Source organism: Dreissena polymorpha, chromosome 6 (assembly GCF_020536995.1).
Source record: "Dreissena polymorpha isolate Duluth1 chromosome 6, UMN_Dpol_1.0, whole genome shotgun sequence".
NCBI lineage: Eukaryota > Metazoa > Mollusca > Bivalvia > Myida > Dreissenidae > Dreissena > Dreissena polymorpha.
Genome location: NC_068360.1, coordinates 70,051,053 through 70,058,552, shown reverse-complemented (window position 1 = coordinate 70,058,552; position 7,500 = coordinate 70,051,053). Strand labels below are relative to the sequence as shown.

Sequence of the window (7,500 nt, the reverse complement as noted above, 5' to 3'; positions counted from 1 at the left end):
TCTACACCTAATGCTATCTGGGAGTATTGTGTCGAACACAAATAGTGTGCTGGTTGTAACCATGTCTCATTATAAAACAAGAAATGATGTGTGTTCCTGATAAACAGATTTTCAAAATAAGAAAGTAGTACTACGAATACTCTCCACAAACCCTTTAAATATGAAAAACAACATCATGGATTTGACTGGAAGACCTGTATTTCTAATGTGATAGATACAAATGAATCAATGAAGGAATATAACCTGATAAGTTTCTGTTGTTGTCTTGTTTGTTTGTAACAAAGTGATTTGTATACGACAATGCGAGTGATATTTGAAATGTCAAACGTGGATTAAGAACGCCGTCACTTTCGGCAGTTTTCAGATGTAACACCATGCATGTTGTGTTCGTACGTAATTACAGTTCGTGATTGAAATCAATCTTCTATATATCACAGTAAATACAGGTGTCGCTATGAGTTGTGTGTGTGCCTGCTAAATCGATTCTGGTTACTAAATACTAGTAGTCACTTGTGACTTAGTATGCAGAGTCTGTTGAGACCTTTTAGTCGATTTCTGTATTTGGTCAATACACCAAATAATGGAGTACTATCCACCTGTCATGTGCTGTAAATCCGAATTAATGATGTATGATGTAAGTTACAATGTGCATTGTACATATCGCGTGAATGTAATAGATTGAACTGTAATGTATTAGTCTCAAACATACGATAATAGTACGATGGCGACAATGCGATAATACGATGGCGACAGTGCGATAGTACGATGCGACAGGACGATGACGACAATGCGACAGTTCGACAATACGATGGCGACAGTGCGATAGTACGATGGCGATAGTGCGATAATACGATGACGACAGTACGACAACGCGATAGTACTAATGCAACAATGCGGTCGTCATCGTACAATTGCGTAATCGTACTGTCGTCATCGTATTGTCGTATTGTCGCCATCGTACTATCGCACTTTCGCCATCGTACTGTCGGATGGTCGTCTATCGCCTTCCGGTACACATGCGCACATCGTATTTTTTCCTAGATGGAGCCACTTTTAAAAATACTTAACAATATGGCATCAATACCCATTCTATAACTTAATAAGAATTTGATTGCATTATAACTGTAGCCTCTTCCAAAGTACATCTTTATAAAGTCATCTACTTTGTTTCTGCAATAAGAATAGTTTGTGTACCGGATGGCGATACTCGACAATGCGATAGTACGATGGCGACAATGCGACAATGCGATAGTGCGACAATACGATGGCAACAATGCGACAGTACGATTACGACAATGCGACAGTGCGACAATACGATGGCGATAGTGCGATAGTTCGATGGCGACAATGCGATAAACCACGTGTTTTGATCGTAAATATGGATCATATATTTTCTAAAAACATAGCCTTTCTATACCCCGCAAAGTTTGAAAGTGTAAATCGGCCAATGGTATCGTTAGATTTTGCTTTTAATGGTACTGAGGCAGGCAGGCAGGCAAAAGTATATATAAAACTGTTTTTGATATAATCACTTGTTCAAACAGTATAGTAATCGTAACAAAAAAATTAACGATACTTGTTAAAATTTCGAAAGAATAAGTCCCTTTAAAGTGCTTTATTAATAAAGAAAGCACATGGCAAACGGTTGTAAACTCTTTCGTAATATTATTTTGATGATGATGATGATGATGATGATGATGATGATGATGATGATGATGATGATGATGATGATGATGATGATGATGATGATGATGATGATGATGATGCTATTTCTGCTGTTGCTTTCATTTCTGCTGCTTGTCATAGTGGTGCTTCACGTTATTGTTGTTTAATTGATGACGTTGATTTACTTGGGAATGTAAATAGCCGTGGATGCGATTGTAATGATTGTAATTCCACCTGTATAACAGCAGTGAATGTGAAAATAAGACACGACTTTCTATTAAAGCGAGATTATACGATTTTTTATATGTGTTAAATTGTAAAATATTGATAAAATATGTTACAATAACACATAATAGGCAAGAAAACTTATGCATTAAATACGAATTTCATAAAATGCAGCAAAGACAAATCACAGGTGGTTAGCGTGTGGCTATGATATTAATTAGTGAAAACATCATTTTGAATGATAAATAATCATATTATAACGAAAAATTAACTTTTCTGAAAAAAAATATTTCACTATCAAATATATATATAACAAGGTATGCAACTCAAAATCAGCCCAAAACGGGATGCATCGCTTTGAACAGCCATATCTTCATAAATTTTGCAGCGATTTTCACGATCTCGGTCTTATTCAACGCAGAAATGAATTTCCTTTCTGGAAATGTATATGTCTTGCAATATTTTTACAAATGCTGGGTCAACGTTTAAGAAATAACACGATACACAACACGCATGACCCAGTTGACAGTGATCATGTATTCTTTATGAATGAAATCTCCAGTTGTAAAGACACACCTCCGCATTGGACCAATGAAATCACTCGTATGTTTAAAATGTCAGTTAGTTGAAATGTATGTAAACAAAGGTTTCAAACGGCGCTGGACAGTTAGTCTTGATGCAGAATGTAACGACAAGAACGGTAATAATGTTTTTTCATACGTTTTATTGAATTTTGGTATCGAACTACATGAACTTTGTAGGGAAGTTGCCCTTTACTCCGTGAAGATTTCAGTCTTAAAGACAGCATGATCACTGTCAACTGGGTCATGCGTGTTGTGTATCGTGTTATTTCTTAAAAGTTGACCCAGCATTTGTTAAAATATTGCAAGACATATACATTTCAAGAAAGGAAATTCATTTCTGCGTTGAATAAGACCGAGATCGTGAAAATCGCTGCAAAATTTATGAAGATATGGCTGTTCAAAGCGATGCACCCCGTTTTGGGCTGATTTTGAGTTGCATACCTTGTTATATATATATTTGATAGTGAAATTATTTTTTTTCAGAAAAGTTAATTTTTCGTTATAATATGATTATTTATCATTCAAAATGATGTTTTCACTAATTAATATCATAGCCACACGCTAACCACCTGTGAGACAAATTAGCGCCCCGAGCCGATTGTGACGAACATATTTTCCTACAATAACCGAAGCATTCGTCTTTTTATTAGGACCAGAGTTAGTGTTCGTGTGTCGTATGAATATATATCGTTGCAGGAATTTAAAATGAACCGTCAAACTAAGTTTAGGTTCACATCGTTGATGCATGATATACATGCTGGCAAATTCGACTGTACAGCCGTTTTCGATTTCACAATTAAATATCTGGCTTATTTCGCATTTTTAGACACGTGTTCTTCTGAACTTTTATTTGATTGTATATTGAAATATATATATAATAAGTTTTTTACACATTTTATATAAATTCATTTGTATTTGACAAAATCGTATATACTCGCTTTAAAATATTTGAAAAATGTTCAGTGCTGTTTTGACTTCCAAAAAGATGGGTACAGCACAAATAAAAAAGTAAGCACAATTATGTGTTAATTGAAGGGATGCATTTTATATATTGATTATTGTACTTTTTTCTCAATATTATTCAACTTCGTGAATCTGGTAATGTTTTTTTTTCTGTTTCTGTTAACATTTTAAACCACAGTCACAAGTTACACGATTATAATAGCTTTTTCTAAAGCTACTACGGCGGACCGATCTAGTCATTATTGCGTACATGACTGTCAGCTGACTCGTGTAGCCTGCAAGCACTGATCATTCAATGGAGAAGCTCTGCTCTAGATACTTGATACGCAGTGAATCGTAAAAAAACAACACTTGAGTCTTTTCACAAAATTTGCCATGTGGATAATTTTGCTTTACTTAACTGCTTAAGGCGATCCATTTAAGTGGTGGAGCATACGGCAATAAACATATTGAACAGCACTTCAACTTTCGCCGCTGTGTATTTTGGTGCAGATTTTTTACATCGTCGGGCTGATGGCCCTTACAAGCAACACGATTATTGTCATGTGCAACATGAACATTATAAATGATGCATCGATGAAACCTTTAATTACCATGTGAACTTCTGCATCTGAGTATTTTAGAACATTTTATTGGAGTTATGTCCCTTTTAAGCAGAAAGTGAACTCAAAGATTTATGTTCCCACGTTAGTAATCCATTACATACGATTATAGTGAGAATCAAAGCGCTGAAGGCACTGAATGTGTTCGCTGTTGTATAATCTTAGACGCAACTCAGTTTTCAAAATTATGTTATAGCTTTTTATATCGCAAGTTTGAAATGACCACAACCCATTTATAAAGAGTGTGTCTTAAAACACAGGTCGATTTGTGTTTTTTTTTTTTCAAATCATTGATACAGCTAACCAGTGTGCACAGGCTAATCTTATTTGGCATGCATTAAGCCCCGTTTTCCCTGAAAGCAGCCAACATGTACAGATTTCAATGATAAACACTAGACTGGCCAACGTTGCCTTACAAGCTGTTAAATACACACTATGTACTGTACCAGTAAGAACAGGCAGATGCGGTGATTAAAGCAGACGCTTTTAGCATTCTGTCGTCTGCTAAATTTTACTGGAGTTATGCACACAGGCAGTCACGGGTTATTTGCAAGAACTGCATCAATTCATTTATGAGCAGTTTACTTATATGCTGTTTTTATGGATATAAGCCGATGTGTGTAATAACGAGCGGAGTGTCGTTTGAAGTTACGTCAAATCCGTATCCGTATCCGTATAACCATCTCCAAATACGATCAAATTATGTCATGAACTATGTATTTACTTCACTCGAATATAAGTTCAATTACCTTGATAAATATCTGAAACCGATTACAATTTTTATTTTTTTTTGACGTTTGCGCGTGCGCGACTGGACACGTGTGATTAACGGAAATTCACGACGCGCTTTTCAGGCCGTTAAGAATTACGTATTACGTGATGATAACAATTTGCGGTTTATAATCTTTCACTGACAAGATGCACAGAAAATATATTATCAATGAATGACGTGCGAAAAGGTGTGTCATGTGAATGAGGATGAAAATTGTAGTATTTCAATTTGTATTAAGTTAAATGCACTAAAAAGAGCAGCACAAAAATCATTAATAATTTTAACAATAAAAGCAGAGCTATCAAATTAAACGGCTTTTGTAGGTGCGTGTTATTCAACATTAGCTTTACTTTTTTTAAAGCATATAATACGCTTGCTAAAATATTTAATGATGTATATGAGATATGCCAGTACATTAACAATACGCAAAAGATCAAATAAAAGTCATCGGAAGTGAAAAGATGACACCAATTGTGGTCACGCAAGGAAATAACACTGTTTTGGGAGAGTTATATTTATTTCCATCCAAGAGCGAGCACTGCGTATCGACTTTGATTATGCACAAAGCATACTTACCGCCCATGATAACAGTCAAGCAACTAATTAATCGAAATTGTAAACTTCGAAGGATTGTATCGCAAAGTATTCTTAACCCAATTATGCCTAGCGTCTAGAAAAAAATGCCTTGGCAAACAGCGTAGACCCAGATGAGACGCTGCATGATGCGGCGTCTCATCTGGGTCTGCGCTGTTTGATTAAAGAAATTTCTGTAAGAAATATTCTAAATATAGAAATAAATATACTAGACATCCTTAATTTTGGAAATAAGTTGATCCAATTTAGAAGGATGGGAGAGTCCACTATGCATAAATGGGTTAAAGAGTAGACAGTTGTTGCATACTGCTTAAAGGGATCTTTTCACGCTTTGGTAAATTGACAAAATTGAAAAAAGTTGTTTCAGATTCGTAAGTTTTCGTTTTAGTTATGATATTTGTGAGGAAACAGTAATACTGAACATTAACCATGCTCTAATATAGCCATTATATGCATCTTTTGACGATTTTAAAACCTAAAAATTATAAAGCGTTGCAACGCGAAACGATTGAATAATTTGGAGAGTTCTGTTTTTGTCGTTAAATTTTGTGAAACTACGAAGATTGCTTATATAATGTATAAAATACGTCAAGAATATTTTTTCGGCGGAATAGCTCAGTAGGCTTAAGCGTTTCACTTAGGACTCTGACAGGATTCCAGGGGTCACTGGTTCGAAACCTGCTTCGGACAATGTTCTTTTCCTTTTTTTATTTTTTTTCTTGATTTTTTACTGGAGCTTTTACGATCCAATGTTTACATTTATCAATATAAAGCATTTAATGAATAAGTTAAAAAAATGCCAAAATCTGTGAAAAGGCCCCTTTAACAAGTTTGAATAGCGTCATTAAGAGATTGTCTGACCTTTAATTAATATAGAATATACATGCACCTTATACATCATTTTCATTGATTGTCATCAGAAGCGTTAGCACGGGTTGGTTGAAAAGTCACAATTAAAAGTCGCACACATGCACCCAATAAATGTACATTGAACCGCTTATCACTTATTATCCAAGTGTTATTATTTTATAGTATTGCTTGTTAATTTACACGTGATGATTTAAATGACAATTTGTAACCACGGAAAAAATAGAAATACATAATATGCATCTGGGGCTAAAATAATTATTGGCAAAATATCGGCCTTTGATATATGATCTACAATCACTAGATTGTCAAGCACTGCTTGTACCGTGGCAAATGGAACGCAATGCACACAGGAAGCCACGAATCATGCATTAAACCATTTATGCCAAGCGTCTAAAAAAAGGCCTTGGCAAACAGCGTAGACCCAGATGAGACGCCGCATGATGCGGCGTCTCATCAGGGTCTGCACTGTTTGCTTAAAGGAATTTCTGTAAGAAATATTCTAAATATAGAAATAAATATACTAGACATCCCTAATTTTGGAAACAAATTGATCCAATTTAGAAGGATGGGAGAGTCCACTAGGCATAAATGGGTTAACCATGTCAAAACGTAAGTTCGGGTAATCCCAATATGTGTTGTATACAAAAGTGTAATACTAGCTTTTAACTGAACAATGTATACACTTGGAAAATGGTTTGTTGGTATGGACAAAACCTTAAAAACGATCATACAGTTAATCGAATATGTACACAAAGAATTGATATATCGAAGCATAATCTGTACACATGACGCTTGCACTCAAACAGCGAGGACAACATAGATAACAATTTAATATAGATAACATGTGTATCGAAAGCAGGATAAACTGGTCAACAAACAAACGCATGCATGATAAACAAGTTACTTTTCCAGTCTTAACATTCAAACCATTGCCACTAAGATGAACGGTGCGTATCGAGATCAATCTTTAAATAAGAATATGCATCAATAGTTTCTATTCTGCACTATTGCATTTTTATAAAATGTTGCATAACAAAAGGATAGGCATAGCGAATTAATATAGCCGAGTTACTTTATAGTTCGCAAGTTTGCGAGTGTAACAAACGCGTGATACAAATTACAAACACATAAAAAAAGACATGCAGCATATGGGTTATGCATGTAGTTATCATTCGAATAAGCTACGTGCCTTGGCACATACTAGCATTTGAATAAAGACCTAGTT

At 35.1% G+C, this 7,500-nt stretch overlaps 1 protein-coding gene across 1 annotated transcript in view; it reads right to left on the bottom strand.

Moving 5' to 3' along the window:
- Positions 1 to 7,087: 7,087 nt before the first annotated feature.
- LOC127836048 (lysocardiolipin acyltransferase 1-like) overlaps positions 7,088 to 7,500 on the bottom strand; it is a 2,045-nt gene continuing 1,632 nt past the window's right edge. Inside the window, exon 1 of the mRNA XM_052362469.1 lies at positions 7,088 to 7,500. This exon is cut by the window's right edge and continues 1,632 nt beyond it. The gene's annotated coding sequence lies outside the window, so the exon portion shown is untranslated.